Consider the following 19,937-nt stretch of genomic DNA (forward strand, 5'->3'; position numbering starts at 1 on the left):
GTTGCTAGGGTAAGTTGGACCCTAGCAACCAGATTGCTGAAACTGCCAACTGGTGAGCCGTTGAGTAAAAAGCATAATAACTCAAAAAACGACAAATAATAAAAAAATGAAAACCAACTGCAAATTTTCTCAGAATATCATTCTCTACATCACACTAAAAGTTAACTCAAAGGTGAACAACCCCTTTAAATAAAAATGATATAATACACAAGAGACATGAATACCCTGTAAATTATATCCTTATAAACTTAGAGGCACATTTACTAAGGGTCGAATATCGAGGGTTAATTAACCCTCGATGTTCGACCATCAAAGTAAAATCCTTCAAATTCGAATATCGAAGTCGAAACGATTTACCGCAAATCCTTTGATCGATCGATGGAAAAATCCGATGGATTAAATCCTTCGGATCGAACGATTCGAAGGATTTTAATCCATCAAACGATTTTCCTTCAATCAGAAATTGTATGAAAAAACCTTATGGGGAAGGTCCCCATAGGCTAACATTGGTGCTCGGTAGGTTTTAAGTGGCGAAGTAGGTAGTCAAAGTTTTTTTTTAAAGAGACAGTACTTCGACTATCGAATGGTCAAATAGTCAAACGATTTTTAGTTTGAATAGTTCGATTCAAAGTAGTAGTCGAAGTAGCCTATTCGATGGTCGAAGTACCCAAAAAAAAACCTTCGAAATTCGAAGTTTTTTTTTACTTCGAATCCTTCACTCGAACTTAGTAAATGTGCCCCTTAGTGATGTCATTTCTGTCACACGAGTCACTTAAACATGTGTATTATAACAAATAAAGTTGGATTTTCAGGCTAATTCCAGTGCAGACCACCTCGGCAGGTCTGAGATGCCAGATTTGCGGATTCTGACTTTTTGCAGCATCTGGGTTCAATCCCAAAAAAAAATCAAGTTTTTTTCCCCCACTAAAAAAAAAAAAAAAAAAAAATCTAATTTTACCAGTTCGAACGCATTCCTGTGTAATTAAACAGGGTTCCCTTCTATTTTCTTTTGTCCCTTTTGTTTCAGACAGGGGTCAAGACCCTTAAAACTCTCCACCCTGTAACCTTTAGGGCTCTTACTCACGAGCGGATGTAGCTGCGCTCCCCTGTGTTCCGTTTTTCTGCGTTCAGCCGCAGGGGAGCGCAGGAATAGACGCATTACATTTTTTCCAATGGGGCTGTACTCACACAGGCGCGTGTAGGCGCTTAACGCAGGAAAAATGCAGCATGTTGCGTCTCAACCTGCTCGTGAGTAAGAGCCCTTACAAAGTATTGTGTAAGCAAATGGTTTCAATGAAAGTTCCCCCCACAACTACTCCAAGGGTTTCTGGGTTTTTACTTTAAAATCCCAGGGCCAATGCATTTGCAGCAGAGAGAAAGTGTCAGCTTTTTTCTCACATTTTAGATACGAGAAGAAAGAAAATGCAGGAAAACAATCACTGAAAAGAACCTCCAGGCCAGGGCAGTTTTCTGCCGATACGATCACCAATACATACTATGTCAATACAATCACTGGGGGTTACATAGTTACATAGTTAGTTAGTTAACTATGTAACTATGTAACCCCCAGTGATTGTATTGACATAGTATGTATTGGTGATCGTATCGGCAGAAAACTGCCCTGGCCTGGAGGTTCTTTTCTGAAAAGAACCTCCAGGCCAGGGCAGTTTTCTGCCGATACGATCACCAATACATACTATGTCAATACAATCACTGGGGGTGCCTAAGTTTTGGCACCCCTTGGTGAATGTTGCCTTTACTGCTCCTTTAAAGGGGTTGTTCACTTTGTGTTACCTTTAAGTATTATGTAGAAAGTTATATTCTGAGACAATTTTCATATTATTTGTGGTTTTTGACTTATTTAGCTTTTTATTCAGCAGCTCTCCAGTTTGCAATTTTAGCCATCTGGTTGCTAGGGTCCAAATTACCCTAACAACCATCCACTGATTTGAATAAGAGACTGGAATATGAATAGGAGAGACCTGAATAGAACCTGGAGTAATTAAAAGTAGCAACAACAATATATTTATTTAGCCTTTCAGAGCATGTGTTTTTTAGATGGGGTCAGTGACCCTCATTTGAAAGCTGGAAAGAGTCAGAAGCCATCTGGTTGCTAGGGTCCAAATTCCCCTAGCAACCATGCATTGATATGAATAAGAGACTGGAATATGAATAGGAGAGGCCTGAATAGAAACTGGTGTAATAAAAAGTAGCAATAACAATAAATGTATTTAGCCTTTCAGAGCATTTGTTTTTTAGATGGGGTCAGTGACCCCCATTTGAAAGCTGTAAAGAATCAGAAGGCACATCAATCAAAAACTATACAAAATAATAAATGAAATCCAACTGAAAAGTTGGTTGAAATTGGGCATTCTAGAACATACTAAAGGTTAACTGAATGGTAGGATAAAAACCGATTGCTGAAATTGCAAACTGTCGAGTTTCTGACGCAAATACACCAGTTTTACCAGTGCAGAGCAACACTACGTTATATTTTTATTACTTTAAACCGCTTTTATTTTTTGGTTTTATTGTTCCTTTAAGCACCTGGGGAGACACCTGGCACTGGGGGTGGTTTTGGGACACAGTAAAGATTCCTCTTACCCTGAAGCTATAGCTTTATAGAGACACAAGAGCTGTGTTTATATAAACACAAACAATTTCTGTGCCTTGATAAACAAAAGTCATACACAATAAAGTGCTATGGAGCCAGGTAACTATTAACTTAGTTGCTCAAATTTTATTGCAGATCATTCTAAGCACTGCTCCAAGTCATATTTCTCAGAAATTCTTCGCAGTTTTGGTTATGTGTGACATTAATCGCTAACCACTGAACAATATAGTCCGTTTCCTCCAGATATGAAAATCAGCCGGCCTCTGCTACATAGTTTCATTAGTCAAAGCCAGCAGAGAATATAAACGGGCAGACTGATGCTAATTTCAATACGAATTCCAGTCAAATCCTGATTTTACTTTCTCCAAGGAACTGGAAAAAAAATGGGAGTAAAATCCACAAAACCATAAAACAGGGCATGTAAAATCAGGGTTTTTCCAGTAAAACAGCGGAAACTACAAAAGAAAAACCACAAAATGTGTGGGGAGGGAATTACATTCACAGGGGAAAATGGGGAAAATTATGATGCAAAATGCAGCAAAACATACTTAGAGATCCTGTCATAATTTTTATGATGTTTTTATTTCTAAATGACACTGTTTACACTGCAAATAATTCACTCTACAATATAAAATTTAATTCCTGAACCAGCAAGTGTATTTTTTTAGTTGTAATATTGGTGTGTAGGTGCATCTCAGGTCATTTTGCCTGGTCATGTGATTTCAGAAAGAGCCAGCACTTTAGGATGGAACTGCTTTCTGGCAGGCTGTTGTTTCTCCTACTCAATGTAACTGAATGGGTCTCAGTGGGACCTGGATTTTACTATTGAGTGTTGTTCTTATATCTACCGGGCAGCTGTTATCTTGTGTTAGGGAGCTGCTATCTGGTTACTTTCCCATTGTTCTGTTGTTAGGCTGCTGGGGGGGGAAAGGGAATGGGTGATATCACTCCAACTTGCAGTACAGCAATAAAGAGTGACTGAAGTTTATCAGAGCACAAGTCACATGACTGGGAGCACCTGGGAAACTGACAAAATGTCTAGCCCCATGTCAGATTTCAAAATTAAATATAAAAAAATCTGTTTGCTCTTTTGAGAAATGGATTTCAGTGCAGAATTCTGCTGGAGCAGCACTATTAACCGACGCATTTTGGAAAAAAAAAAAATTCCCATGACAGTATTCCTTTAAAATCCGGGAAGCTGTAAAATGAGGGTACGTACAATTGGGGTCTCACTTTACATGTACAATTACAAATAACCACTGAACAATGAGCATATATCGGAATTAAGTTTTATTTTTATTATGCAGAACCCCTTTTATACAGTTAGGGCCATAAATCTTTGGACAGAGACACATTTTTTCTAATTTTGGTTCTGTACATGAACACAATGAATTTTAAATGAAACAACTCAGATGCAGTTGAACTGCAGACTTTCAGCTTTAATTCAGTGGGTTGAACAAAAAGATTGCATAAAAATGTGAGGAACTAAAGCCTTTTTTTAACACAATCACTTCATTTCAAGGGCTCAAAAGTAATTGGACAATTGAGTCAAAGGCTATTTCATGGGCAGGTGGGGGCAATTCCTTTATGTCATTATCAATGAAGCAGATAAAAGCCCTGGAGTTGATTTGAGGGGGGGGGGGTGTATGTGGAACAGACAACATGCGGTCAAAGGAGCTCTCCATACATGTGAAACAAGCCATCCTTAAGCTGCAAAAACAGGAAAAACCCATCCGAGAAATTGCTACAATATTAGGAGTGGCAAATCTACAGTTTGGTACATCCGGAGAAAGAAAGAAATCACTGAACTCAGCAACGCAAAAAGATCTGGACGTCCACGGAAGACAACAGTGGTGGATGATCTCAGAATCATTTCCATGGTGAAGAGAAACCCCTTCACAACAGCCAAACAAGTGAACAACACTCTCCAGGAGGTAGAGAATCCATAACCAAGTCTACCATAAAGAGAAGACTGCATGAAAGTAAATACAGAGGGGGCAGTGCAAGGTACAAGCCACTTATAAGCATCAACAATAGAAAGATTGGACTTTGCTAAAAAAAAAAAAAAAAAATATATAAAAAAGCCAGCACAGTTCTGGAAAAACATTCTTTGGACAGATAAAACGAAGATCAACCTCTAGCACAGGGATCCCCAACGTTTTGAACCCGTGAGCAACATTCAGAAGTAAAAGGAGTTGGGGAGCAACACGAGCATGAAAAATGTTCTTGGGATGCCAAATAAGGGCTGTGATTGGCCATTTTGGAAGCCCCTATGTGGATTGTCAACCTACATTGAGGCTCTATTCGGCAGTACACCTGGTTTTTATACAACCAAAACTTGCCTTCAAGCCTGGAATTTAAAAATAATCATCTGCTTTGAGGCCACTGGAAGCAACATCCAAGGGGTTGAAGAGCAACATGTTGCTCACGAGCTACTGGTTGGGGATCACTGCTCTAGCAGAATGATGGCAATAAAAAAGTATGGCGAAGGCGTGGAAGAGCTCATGATCCAAAGCATAGCACATGATGTATAAAAGATTTGGGAGGCAGTGTGATGGCTTGGGGTGCATGGCTGCCAGTGGCACTGGGACACTAGTGTTTATCCATCATGTGACACAGGACAGAAGCACAAGAATGAATTGTGAGCTCTTCAGAGACACTGTCTGCTCAAATACAGCTAAATGCAGTCACATTGATTGGCAGGTGTTTCAAAATGACCCAAAACATACAGCCAAAGCAACCCAGGAGTTTATTAAAGCAAAGAAGTGGAATATTGTTGAATGGCCAAGTCAGTCACCTGATCTGAAGCCAATTGAGCTGCATTTCACTTGTTGAAGACTAAACTTGGGACAGAAAGGCCCACAAACAAACAAACAGCAAGTGAAAGCGGCTGCAGTAAATGCCTGGCAGAGCATTAAACAGGAGGAAACCCAGAATCTGGTGATGTCCATTATTGCCAGCAAAGGGTTTCAACCAAGTATTAGAAGTGATAAAATTTTATTTTCAGTGTTTTCATTTGTCCAATTACTTTTGAGCCCCTGAAATGAAGTGAGTGTGTTAAAAAAAAGGCTTTAGGGCTCTTACTGACGAGCGTTTTTCCCTGCGCTCCCCTGTGTTCCGTTTTTCTGCGCTCAGCCGCAGGGGAGCGCAGGAATAGACGCATTACATTTTTTCCAATGGGGCTGTACTCACACAGGCACGTGTAGGCGCGGAACGCAGGTTGAGACGCAACATGCTGCATTTTTCCTGCGTTCGGTGCCTACACGCGCCTGTGTGAGTACAACCCCATTGGAAAAAATGTAATGCGTCTATTCCTGCGCTCCCCTGCGGCTGAACGCAGAAAAACTGAACGCAGGGGAGCTCAGGTAAAAACGCTCGTCAGTAAGAGCCCTTAGTCCCTCACATTTTTATGCAATCTTTTTGTTCAGCGCACTGAATTAAAGCTGAAAGTCTGCAGTTCAACTGCATCTGAGTTTTATTTAAAATTCATTGTGGTAATGTACAGAACCAAAACTAGAAAAAAAATTGTCTGTCCAAAGATTTATGGACCTAACTGTATTATGAATGACTTTGCCTATAATAAGCCAAAATTGCGAATGGTCCGTTTATTATTCTGTGTGTATTTTGAATGACTTGTCTGCAGATCTGAGCTTTGGAATTAAATCAAGTGCAAGTCTGCCCCTGTCACCTGAACTCACTGAACTGCACGGTCTCTGGCTGACGCTGAAAAGCAACAGGGCAGCCAATGGCGACAAAAACTTCAACACCTTTCATTATGTGTGACGAACCGTGTGGATGGAAAAGATTTCTCATAGTACGGGTACTGGAAACAGCTCACCTGTAAGCGCTGGATAAACACACAGAAAGCAAAATGCAAAACAAACAAAAAAAGAATTAGTACTTTTAAGTGTTCCTGGTCCTTTAAACACAAGAATGAACTTATTTAAACCCTGTACAGGTATGGGACCTGTTATCCAGAATGCTCAGGACCTGGGTTTTCCGGATAACGGATCCATAATTTGGACCTTCATACCTCATGGGGCAGATTTATCAAGGGCTGAATTTCGAATTTGAAAAACTTCAAAATTCAAATAGACCAACCCGAAATGAAATCAAAGTTTTTTGTTTTTTTTTTGGCCGAATAGGTCCATTTTCGATTGAATTTGAATCATACGAATCAAAGTAATATCGCAGTCGATTCAAAGTTTTCCAAAAAATTTTTTTCCAAGTCCACCAATTGACTCCAACTAGGAGGTCCCCCATAGGCTAAAACAGTAATTCGGCGGGTTTTAGCTGGTGAATGGTGGAAGTCGAATTTTTAAATAGACAGTACATGATAAATTTCAAAATTCTAATTTTCGATTTTTAATTCGAATCGAATTTGGATTATTGCCTAGTCGAAATATACAAAAATTAGCTCGAAATTCATAGTAACACAATAGGGATGCACCGAATCCACTATTTTGGATTCGGCGGAACCCCGAATCCTTCTTGAAAGATTTGGCAGAATACCGAACTATTTCCGAATTTGCATATGCAAATTAGGGGTGGGAAGGGGAAAATATCTTTTACTTCCTCATTTTCTGACAAAAAGTCAAGTGATTTCCATCCCTAATTTGCATATGCAAATTAGGATTCAGATCAGCCAGGCAGAAGGATTCGGCCGAATCCTGCTGAAAAAGGCTGAATCCTGGCCGAATCCCGAAACGAATCCTGGATTTAGTGCATCCCTATAACATAGTAAGTTAGGTTGAAAAAAGACACATGTCCATCAAGTTCAGCCTTTTTACTCAATTCAATAATCTTTACTTCGATCTTTGATAAATCTGCCCCTAAATCTACTAAAAGTTAATCATTTTAAAATTTAATCCATTTGGATTATTTGATTATAATGGAGCCTATGGGAGGCGGCCTTTCTGTAAATCAGAGCTTTCTGGATAAAGGGGTTTTTCCAGATAACATATCCCATACCTGTTATGCATATTCGCCACTCACATGAGTTCCTTTTACACCTGATATAGAATAACCCCGTGTGACGGGGCCACGTTTTTTCTTGTTACAACAAATCAAACAAGTAAGACAAAGGTACAAAAATGGGAAAGAACATCTGAAAATAACGAGGGTTTCGTCAGGGATAAAAATAAACTTGGGTGCAACGGTTTTGTTGCCTGCGGAATGATTGTTATGTGTAACCAGGGCCGGTTGTGTATTCACCTTTAGCACACCCAACACATGCAAAAGAATGGCTACTGAACTGGAAAAATGACATAAGTCAGTTAAGAGAAAATAATACAATATAAGGGGCAGTTCCCATTAGTATGGCTAGTGCATTTGGGCTTCTGAAAAGGAGGATATAAAAATGTCCGAAGTCAACATGTGTGCCACTGCCTTAAAACAGAACTAATCCCTAAAAATTAATGTGGCTAAAAATGTCATATTTTATATAGTGAACTTATTGCACGAGGCTAAAGTTTCAGCTTGTCAATAGCAGCAATGATCCAGGACTTCAAACTTGTCACAGGGGGTCACCATCTTGGAAAGGGTCTGTGACACTCACATGAAAAAACGCCGGCGCTAATCACACGCGGTGATTCGTTTACCGAAGTCAATGGCGACTTCGGAAAACGAATCGCCGCGTGTGATTAGCGTCGGCGTTTTTTCATTTTAGCCGGCGCAGAGTGAGGGAAGGCGTTTGGGGAGATTGGTCGCCGCAAAAACGAAGCGATTAGTCGCCAGGCGACCAAATCTCCCCAAAACGCCCAGTGTGGCCTGACCATAAAGGGTAAGGCACAAAATGTCTCAATGTCTTAAATATATTGATAATGGGTTGAGTGCAGAGGACTCTTGTTTTTGTCTATGTTAATTTTGTGGTCACAACCTCATTGCCCCCCGCCTAATGGTTTTAAAAATTAGTGGTGAGCACAACTTTCTCTCGTTTGTCCTAGTCAAATTTGACAGTTTTGACCATAAAAAAATGTGAAAATTAGAATTTTCAATTTGACCCTTGATAAATCTGCGCATAATGTACAACATTTGTAGTCTACTTCTTTAGTTGAGCTTTAGTTCTCCTTTAAGGCCAATGTGAGACATGGCAGTTGATGAAACACTGATTTTGACCCCCTTACACTGCATTTTCTGTCCAATATCAATAGGTGGCTGAATTGTTCTTTTATCCGCCAGGAACATATGGTTTAATTCAGTGGAAAGGTGCAGAAATACATTTTACTTGAACTGCTTCACCTGCTGTCATCACACAGTTTCCACCACCCCGGCACCTACGTGGCCTTTTTGACAATGCAAAGCAATGCGGGGTCGGCTCTTTCACACCTGTCTATATACAGCACATCAGCGCAATAAGCCTTTTGTGTTTATTCTCTGCACAACTGCATTTCTATATCACACCAGAACATTTCTTTCAGGCGTCTCAGAGGCATTCATCCTTCTGTAGATCATCTGATGTGAGCAATAGGGAAGCTCTGCACCCATTGTTTGCTCTGAACTCAATTCAACTGCCGACCAATTCCTGCCACACAGCCATCCCACCCTGCAACTGCCGATTAGTCACAAGCCCCTCCCCTCACTTCTTCCATTCCTGAGACCTCTATGCCGTGACTGCCGATTGCTCGTATTCCCTGCTCCACTGACCTACAATTGCAACCCATATTAGAGTTCTGCGCGGGTCCATTTTTTGGAACCCATACCCGCAACCCGCATTCTTACCTGCTTGGACCCGCTACCTAACCCCCAAGTACCTTATCCGCACGATCAGAAAAAAGGAGTAACTAGCGCTATTGAGAAGACCGCAGCCCGACCTGCAGAACCGCCTACCAGCGTGTATACCCGCACCTGGAACTTCTACCTGCAACCATACCTCCCAACATTTTGGAAGTAAAAAGAGGGACAAAAAAAATTTGTCCGCATGTAGCGCAGCAATTTTTTGACCACACCCCTTTCTGTGGCCACACCCCCTAATTACCATGTTTGTTTTACAAAATTTGGCAGGTTATGAAAGTTTGAAAATGTTTCTCCTTATCTAAACTGTTTTTGTGTCTCAAAATTGTTACAAAGTATCTTATTTGCACCCGTTAGCTGTTCTGGGCTCTCTGCTAAAAGCCAATTAAGTGAGAAACTTTGTTTCTTTTTCTGGCTGTTCAGTGCAGAGAAAAGAGGGACTTTTCAGTACAAATGAGGGACTGCAGGTTGAGCTGTCAAAAGAGGGACTGTCCCTCCGAAAAAGGGACAGTTGGGAGGTATGCCTGCAACCCGTATGCCGTTGCATCCCCCCATGCTATTGCCGCCTACTCTCCCTACCCCTAGTTCCAGCCCTGTGCCACATATCACAACTCTGCACCTGTATAAAAAAATGTTAAAATGCTGGCAGAGAAAGCTCCGAGTCAGTATTCGGCCAGAAAATGCTCTGGTGCTCTGTTTGAGCAGTGACAGGTGGATTGCAGCCTTGCCAATGCTGGACACGTATGCCGAATCCCAATTTTTGCAGTAACGACACATAAGTTAAAGGAGAACTAAATGCTAAAAACGAATAGGGCTAAAACTGCCATATTTTATATAGTGAACTTATTGCACGAGGCTAAAGTTTGAGCTTGTCAATAGCAGCAATGATCCAGGACTTCAAACTTGTCACAGGGGGTCACCATCTTGGGCTGGTACAGAAGCACAAAACATATTGTACAACATTTCTAGCTACTTCTTTAGTTACGCTTTAGTTCTCCTTTAAAACTTGGTTCATAATTGAGGTATATTTTTTAACCCTAAAAACCACTTCCAAACAGCAACCAGAAACAATGTGGAAGCCAATCCCGGCACGTCCACAAGACAACTATTTAATGTTTACATGATTTTCTAGTAGACAAGGTATGAAGATCCAAATTATGTTAAGCGTTAAGATCCATTAACTGAAAAGTCCCAGGTTCCGAGGATTCTGGAGAAAAGGTCCTATCTTTGTATTTTTATATTGTCATTTAGGGTATTCTATGTAATCTGAAAATGAAGAGCCATCCCGCGCCCGGTTCCTGGCAGCAAAAACAGGCAATTGCTTGGAGAGCGGAGGGTTTTTCCATCCAGCTACACTTACACCTTCCCAGCTCTGATGGGTTTCTGCACATGTTATTAACAGGGGCAGCTTGGCTCTCATGCTTGATTGAGCTTAGCTTATGCTGAAAACGTGAAACCGCCATTTGTTCATCACACTCATTTACAGTTAGGTCCATAAATATTTGGACAGACAATTTTTTTTTCCAATTTTGGTTCTGTACATTACCACAAGTAAGAGTCGTTTCATTTAAAAGTTATTGCGGTAATGTACAGAACCAAAATTAGAAAAAAAGTCCATTCAAATATTTATGGATCTTCCTGTATGCATGATCACTTAAGGGAGCAGGCAAAGGCTCACATCTTGTTGCTTGGGGAAATTATATATTGTATATTTATTCAGTCAAGAGGTTTCTGCTTTAGTAGCACAACCGCCTTATCCTTTTGCCTCCTGTTATTTAAAGGGATACTGTCATGGAAACAAATGTGTTTTTGTGCCTTTATATGGTCATAGAACCACTGAGTGAATTCTAATATACTTATTTACAGTAGGGGGTACATTATCCCTTTTAATATATGAGTGATACTCAGAGTTCCCTGTATAACTCAGCCTGCAGCCTTGTGCCTTTATATGGTCACAGAACAACCCCTCAGTGACTTCTAATATCCTTATCATTTACAGTAGGGGGTACATTATCCCCTATAATACATGAGTAATACTCAGAGTTCCCTGTATAACTCAGCCTGCAGCCTTGTGTCTTTATATGGTCACAGAACAACCCCTCAGTGACTTCTAATATCCTTATCATTTACAGTAGGGGGTACATTATCCCTTATAATACATGAGTGATACTCAGAGTTCCCTGTATAACTCAGCCTGCAGCCTTGTGCCTTTATATGGTCACAGAACAACCCCTCAGTGACTTCTAATATCCTTATCATTTACAGTAGGGGGTACATTATCCCTTATAATACATGAGTGATACTCAGAGTTCCCTGTATAACTCAGCCTGCAGCCTTGTGCCTTTATATGGTCACAGAACAACCCCTCAGTGACTTCTAATATCCTTATCATTTACAGTAGGGGGTACATTATCCCTTATAATACATGAGTGATACTCAGAGTTCCCTGTATAACTCAGCCTGCAGCCTTGTGCCTTTATATCAGTGATCCCCAACCAGTAGCTCGTGAGCAACATGTTGCTCTCCAACCCCTTGGATGTTGCTCGCAGGGTCCTCAAAGCAGGTGCTTATTTTTGAATTTCAAGCTTGAAATCAAGTTTTAATTGCATAAAAACTAAGTGTAATGCCAGTCCTCATAGGGGCTACCAAATAGCCAATCACAGCCCATATTTGGCACCCCAAGGGACTTCTTCATGCTTGTGTTGCTCCCCAACTCTTTTTACATTTAAATGTGGCTCACAGGTAAAAAAGGTCGGGGACCCCTGCTTTATATGGTCACAGAACAACCTCTCAGTGACTTCTAATATCCTTATCATTTAAAGTAGGGGGTACATTATCCCTTATAATACATGAGTGATACTCAAAGTTCCCTGTATAACTCAGCCTGCAGCCTTGTGCCTTTATATGGTCACAGAACAACCCCTCAGTGACTTCTAATATCCTTATCATTTACAGTAGGGGGTACATTATCCCTTATAATACATGAGTGATACTCAGAGTTCCCTGTATAACTCAGCCTGCAGTCTTGTGCCTTTATATGGTCACAGAACAACCCCTCAGTGACTTCTAATATCCTTATCATTTACAGTAGGGGGTACATTATCCCTTATAATACATGCGTGAAAGTCAAGAGTTCCCAGACCTGTATAACTCGCCCAGCTGTCTAGATACAAAGAACATCCCACTAAATCTGAAAGAACATCCCACTAAATCTGAATATCTGTAAATTAAAAATGACAGTTGGGAATCTGTGAATACTGGAATGTACTTATCTCAGCCTTTAATGCAGAGTGACAGAATACATAATTATGATGCTCTTCAGTCAGACCTGCCTGAACCTATCCATTCTTTCGGATAAATATGCAAATGCATAGAACAAAGTTCAGGGAACGCAGCCTAATCTTACTTACTGATACAACATAAGCCCATCGAGCCACCTCTTCACATTCATTTATTATGAAATCACATATGTAATGCAGAGATAATAATACTTACCCTGCTGCAGGCCAGCAGGAAATTCAGCGGATAAACTGATATTATAGTTCCTATAAGAAAGGATTAGGCCACACATTAGAAACGACTGTACTAAAGGCTGGAACGTATTCAGACCAGACGTAGAGATGATAAAACCAGTAGAAAATGAAGTCACACAGTGCAGAAGATAATCCAGACCCATGAGGCATGGGAAAAGCTTGTCAGACCAATAGAAAAGGTGTCTGTTTTAGTGGTAACAAAGATGCAACTGCCTGTTCTTACTGTACTGACTGCACATGGCAGTCAGGAGCATCTCTGTTATAAACCTTACGTCCGACCCAACAGATTTACTGGAAGGCCAAGGTGAAACAGCTGCGACTCGGATACAGTATCGGCAGAAAACGTTTTGAGGAGATAAACGGCTAAAAATATCTAAGCTGCCACCATCTGCGTACGGAAAACGAACAAATGTATCCAGCACAGAGAAAGGAATAAAAGTAAAGAGATGGTTATTTGGGATAGAGATTGCTCTCAGTCGGGTTTTTTGATGTGCCCTACAGCTGAAGGACATGGTCATTGGCCATGAAGGTAGAATGATATGATCACAGAACGGAAATCACTGCTTGTTATTACAGTCACAATGATGAGGATGGCTGATGTCTACACAGTATTTCTGGTAGTCGTAGGAAGATTGTAGCCAGTCATAACAAGAAGACCAATATTGGCCGATAACATTAAGTTTACTCTATGGAACAGCCCATGCTGGGTGTGTTGTAGTCTTCCCTGGCCTTGTCCACCATACACTAAACCCCTTTGCATACTTTCCGTTTTTTATATTTAAGTGTGAAATCTGACATGGGGCTAGACATATTGTCAGTTTCCCAGCTGCCCCCAGTCATATGACCTATGCTCTGATAAACTTCAGTCACTCTTTACTGCTGTACTGCAAGTTGGAGTGATATCACACCCTCCCTTTCACCCTAGTAGGCCATCAACAGAACAATGGGAAGGTAACCAGATAACAGCTCCCTAACACAAGATAACAGCTGCCTGGTAGATCTAAGAACAGCACTCATTAGTAAAACACATGATCGATATCAGAATGTTTGCTGTACAACGATTGGATATGAATTTATATGGGCAGCTTCAACAGCAAATCTGGATTGTAAAAAAAGTCAAAAGCCCATCAATTTCAACCCCTCAAAATAATTCACACTACGCAGGTCTGCTGGGTTCAGTATGCACCACTTCTGCTGGCGGCTATTTAGTGTGCTTGCCCTGCCCCATCTGTGACATCATAGACAGGGGTGGGTCAGAAGCGGGTATATAATGGGAAGCGAAGCAGCAAGTTAGGGTCAGGTGCAGAGCGGTGGGTAAGGGCCAGGTGCACAGTGGAGGGTTAGGGCCAGGTGCAGAGCGGCGGGTAAAGGCCAGGTGCAGAGCGGCGGGTAAAGGCCAGGTGCAGAGCGGCGGGTTAGGGCCAGGTGCAGAGCGGCGGGTTAGGGCCAGGTGCAGAGCGGCGGGTTAGGGCCAGGTGCAGAGCGGCGGGTTAGGGCCAGGTGCAGAGCGGCGGGTTTGGGCCAAGTGCAGAGCGGCAATTTGTAGACCTATCTATACACTCACATATATGCAAAATACAGAAATGCCTAAACTAATCCAACTGCAACCTTGGATATTACGTTAATTTAAGAATCACTTAAAACAACTAAGAACATAAATAGCCAAATAAAGTTTTGGTGGTTTGAGCTCACTGCTGGCTTCCTGTTTTATAGACACGCCCCTTTTGTGAGGTCATTGGTGGGTTAGTTCTATATAAATAGAGGGAAGAAGGCGGGTATGGGCAGGTTCGGGTGTGAGTCGAGTTTTTCTCGCCCCGCACATCACTACTGTACAGATAAACTTCACATGCACACCCCGAGGGAAACCTCAAACTAGTGACTCCTCGCTTATTTTGCCCATGTTTATATCCCCATTCTCTGAATCATGAAAAGAAACTTTTCTGCCTCTTGCCACAGACTCGTATGCTGAAACTAAAGAGAATTTTGGATCCGCAACCCTTCCGAGAGGTTGCTGTAGTTCAATTCTCAGGCAAACATGATCCGAGGCAGAAATGTTTTAAAGGGGGGAACTAATGCGAAAATTAAAATGTAATGTAACCATCGTCATACTTATAAATCAAGAAAAGAAAATGAAAGGGACTTATCCCCACACTACAAAAGCCTGAAAATTATATGAAAACAAATAAGTAACCAAAAATAAATAAGAAGCAATTTTTATTCACCACCATGCCATATTGAGAACAGTGAAGTTAAAACCATTTAAAATAATAAGCAGCGCTGCATATGGAAATGAAGGGATCCCTTCTATCAGGACAAAAAACCCAAAGCTGGTTATGTTAACCAACAAAGGGGAAAAAAAGGGTTAGCATGCTATCAAAAATTGTTTAGTAACAAAATTATGAAGAAATTCAGAGCAAGATGGTACATGTACGTTTTGCAATGCAATGGTTCAGTGAAATTCAATTAAATCAGTCCATCTTGATCCTAAAAAGAAAAAATTCCAATGTTCTGAGAGTACAGCATGTGAATATTCCCCTACTTGATTTATTCAAACGGATTGGCAAGAAAGCAGGGGTTAAGACCCCTAAGTCTCTGATGTTGGAGGGTCAACAATTGAAGGGCTCCAATCCTAGGGTTAATGCTTAATGGACGTGCTGGGGCTTCAATAGGCCAGGGTAAAGGGTTGGCTCGCCTCCGGAAAGTAATGGCGATTATCCGTCAGAGTAAAATTTCACCACATATATTGCCCAAATATTTCCCAATGTTCGCAAGGTCCACCGCCTCTTGTGACGGTTCTGTAGCCCTCATAAATAATGAAAATATACAGACCGTCTGGCGGGTTGTGCTCACGAATGTGGCCGTATTTCCTTGGGGCGTCTGTGTGTGGATAAAGTCCTTAGCCTCTCCCAGTCACGCCAAAATGCAGTCCAAGAAGGGACCCCCTGCGTCCAGTGCAGCGCCGAACCCTTGCCAATCCGTTTGAATAAATCAAGTAGGGGAATATTCACATGCTGTACTCTCAGAACATTGGAATTTTTTCTTTTTAGGATCAAGATGGACTGATTTAATTGAATTTCACTGAACCATTGCATTGCAAAACGTACATGTACCATCTTGCTCTGAATTTCTTCATAATTTTGTTACTAAACAATTTTTGATAGCATGCTAACCCTTTTTTTCCCCTTTGTTGGTTAACATAACCAGCTTTGGGGTTTTTGTCCTGATAGAAGGGATCCCTTCATTTCCATATGCAGCGCTGCTTATTATTTTAAATGGTTTTAACTTCACTGTTCTCAATATGGCATGGTGGTGAATAAAAATTGCTTCTTATTTATTTTTGGTTACTTATTTGTTTTCATACAATTTTCATAATTTTCAGGCTTTTGTAGTGTGGGGATAAGTCCCTTTCATTTTCTTTTCTTGATTTATATGCTGTTTATTTAGTGGACACCCCAACACTACAAGCCTGTTATTATCTGACTAAGCCTTACCTGAGTTGTTTTTCATATGCATCGTCATACTTAAATAAGAAGCTTTCTAAATACAATCAATTAAATATTTTGCATTGTTTCTGAAATAATCAAGTTTATATTTACTATCCATCTCTCAGCTTCTGTTGGGTGTCTGATGTCTTCATGCAGCAGTTGGGTGTCATATGAATGATCTAGAGTCCTGAAGCGAGTCGGGTATCGGCGGGTAAACCGCAATAAAAAAAAGCGGGCACCCTGCAGAATGAGGGGAGGATTTAGAGGTGCGAGTATCCGGGGGGTCTGTGGAGTCACGGGTCAGGTTGAGGGTCTCATCTTATGTAATATTGTCTCTATTTTACTCCTTTTAAAGTTTTACAAAATGCGTTTATGTCCCGCCCACTTTTGATGACATTACTTCCGGTTTGCAGCACCATCACTTCCTGTTTGATGGTGGTTGGCAGGTTGCGGATAATGCAGTAGCGGTCCGGGTAGTGGATCAAAGTGGGTAAATATGCGGGTTGCGGTTCAGGTCGCTGGCTGCGGGTTCGGGTCTTAGAAATTGGTTCCATGCAGGACTCTAGAATGATCTAATACATCTAATAGGGGGGGCTTCCTTTCCTAGCAGATGTATTAGAGCTCACTCAAATAACTGATTCCAATACAAACACAATCTAACAAAATAACTGCCTTTTGCACAAATCCTGCATGTAGAGAGACATGATGTCTGGTGATTTTAATAGGGTGAGTTCTGATACATCTTCTAGGCAAAAGGAGCCCCCCCCCCCGTAAAAGATATGTTGGATCATTCATCATCTGACACCCAACTCCTGAATGAAGACAGAATGAGGAAAATGCTGAGAGAGGAATAGTGAAGATAAACTCGATTATTTCAAAAACGGTACAGAACATTTAATTGATTGTACTTAGAATACGGTTTCTAATTTCAGTATGCTGAACCTTGTATTAAATCTTCATTTTCGCATTAGTTCCCCTTTAATGATACAAAAACACATTTGGCTTGCCAGAACTTCGTATTTTTTTCCATTTTACCTCTCCTGCCTGACTGCGTCATCATAAACGACTGCCAAACGAAATCTGAAATGCTGCAAATGTAATAGACTAAAATTGCTTGCCTGTTTCTGGAACATTCCAGTACTACACATAAGGAAACTGTACAAGATGGAGAGATTAGAACTTTACAAGCTCTTTTTCACATTCCGCTGTTCAGATTGTTTGTGTTCTGTTGTCAAAACGATGAGATCAGATAGGAAAGTCCAAACAGATACCAGATCAGCTGCTTTAAGGGTAAGGTCACACCTGGAGATTCGGGGAGATTTAGTCGCCCGGCGACTAATCGCCTCTTCCTTGGGGCGACTAATCTTCCCGAACGGCTTCCCCGTCTTTTGGCTGCTACTATGAAAAACCGCCAACGGCATGGCACTCGCGGCGTTTCGTTTTCCATGCCGCAGGAGATTTCTCATAGTAGCAGCCGGAAGAGAGGGGGAAGCCGTTCGGGGAGATTAGTCGCCCCCAAAGAAGAGGCGATTAGTCACCGGGCGACTAAATCTCCCCATGTGCCCTACCCTTAGGGTTAGGGCACACTGGCAGATTCGGGGAGATTAGGAGCTCGGTGACAAATCTCCTCAGGGCGACTAATCTCCCTGAATTACCACCCGTCGGCAAAAATGTAAATCGCCGGCTCAATGGCACTCGGATTGATTCGTTTTCTGAAGTCGTCTCACGAGGAAACTTCTGTGACTTTGGAAAACGAATTGCTCGGAGTGCCATCCAGCCAGCAATTTACATTTTAGCCGACGGGAAGGCAGTTTGGGGAGATTAGTCGTCCCAAGGAAGAGGCGATTAGTCGCCGGGCGACTAAATCTCCCCTCTCCAGGTGTGACCTTACCCTAAAGAGAAGGGTAAGAAGAAGAGGAGATTTGTCGCCGGACGACTAATCTCCCCGAATCTGCCTGTGTGCCCTGAACCTTATACTCCCAAACATCAGCTATTTTGCTCTATACAAGACCTACAAATAACGGTAAATAAAACGCCAAATGTGCAAAGCCCTTATTAGTCCCACATTACGGAATGAACGTGTGCAAACATTAAAGCATTTTCCTTTATCGGAGCATTTTTAAAGCCATCTCTCTTTCAGGAGAAGGAATAAACAGTAAAAGTGCATTGCATCATTGTCTGAAAATTACAGGGCCATCAAGTTAATAGTGAACTGGGGACTCTTAAAAGGATGACGAATTGGGTCATTAGCACCAGGAAGAGGAAGGCATTAAGGCTTTTACAGCAAGAAAGATACAAAGCCCACGGGGACTTGCATTAATATTACTCTTCTAATGGAAATCAAATTGACTTCCAGATATTGTTTTGACTGGAGACTGGATGCGGTCAATTTAGGCCTGGTATCACATTAAGGCTTGCAATTCAATATTCATAACCTGAATGCTTTACTGGTGCAAGCAACGTCAATCTCACAGGCTATCAGACGCTGGTACATTCACCTTAAACATGGGGTGGCCAACGAGAGGTCCAAGGGTCAAATGTGGCCCTTCAAGAGATTTTTATGGGGCCCAACTGTTCAAGAGCCTTACAACCCCCAACATATAGGGGTATATTTATCAAAAAGTGAAGTTGAGATCACCACAGTCCGCTAGAGTGAAATACCTCCACTCTCCATTTATTTCTATGGGATTTTTAAAGATGTATTTATTGAAGGGTGAAAGGTCATCCTTTGATAAATACACCTATAAAAATCCCATAGAAATGAATAGAGAGAGGTGGTATTTCACTCTAGCGGACTGTGGTGATCTCTAAATTTACTTTGATAAATATACCCGTAGACGGTGATCTCCAGCCACCAACCCTTTGGATGTTGCTCCCAGTGCCATAAAAGCATGTTCTTACTGAAGGGACTGCACATTGAACTAATACTAAATACAGGTATAGGATGCGTTATCCAGAAACCGATTATCTAGAAAGCTCCGAATTAAGGAATGCCCGTCTCCCATAGACTCTATTTTATCCAAATAATCCAAATTTTTAAAAAGGATTTCCTATTTCTCTGTAATAATAAAACAGTGGCTTGTACTTGATCCCAACCAACTAAGATATAATTAATCGTTATTGGAAGCAAAACCAGCCTATTGGGTTTAATTTTTCCATGATTTTCGAGTAGACTTAGGGCAGAGACACACGTGGAGATTCAGGGAGATTTAGTCACCCGGTGACGAATTGGCTCTTTTTTGGGCGACTAATTTCCGCAAACTGTCTTCCCGCAGGCTAGAATCTAAATTGTCAGCGGGGTGGCACTTGGAGCACTTTGTTTTTCGAAGTCATCCGAAGTTGCCTCACAAGGAAAACGAAGCGATCCGAGTGCCATCCTGTCGGCGATTTAGATTCTAGCTGGCGGGAAGGAATTGCGGGGAGATTAGTCGCCCGAAGAACAGGCGATTTGTCGCCGGGCGACTAATCTCCCCTGAATCTCCACGTGTGTCTCTGCCTTAACAGGTCCCACACCTGTAATAAGTTTACACTTGAATAAACCCCTTACAACAATTGACACTTCTGTGCAGTTTT

General features: G+C 41.4%; 1 protein-coding gene across 3 annotated transcripts in view; it reads right to left on the bottom strand.

Moving 5' to 3' along the window:
• Positions 1 to 19,937, bottom strand: part of b4galt3l2.L (UDP-Gal:betaGlcNAc beta 1,4- galactosyltransferase, polypeptide 3 like 2 L homeolog) — a 63,362-nt gene that overhangs the window by 24,247 nt on the left and 19,178 nt on the right. The window contains exon 2 of one of the 3 annotated variants that reach the window (XM_018226640.2): positions 12,842 to 12,891. The exons of the other annotated variants lie outside the window; for them this stretch is intronic. The gene's annotated coding sequence lies outside the window, so the exon portion shown is untranslated. The remainder of the gene's footprint in view (positions 1 to 12,841; positions 12,892 to 19,937) is intronic. 3 annotated transcript variants of the gene reach the window in all.

Source organism: Xenopus laevis, chromosome 7L (assembly GCF_017654675.1).
Source record: "Xenopus laevis strain J_2021 chromosome 7L, Xenopus_laevis_v10.1, whole genome shotgun sequence".
Classification (NCBI taxonomy): Eukaryota; Metazoa; Chordata; class Amphibia; order Anura; family Pipidae; genus Xenopus; species Xenopus laevis.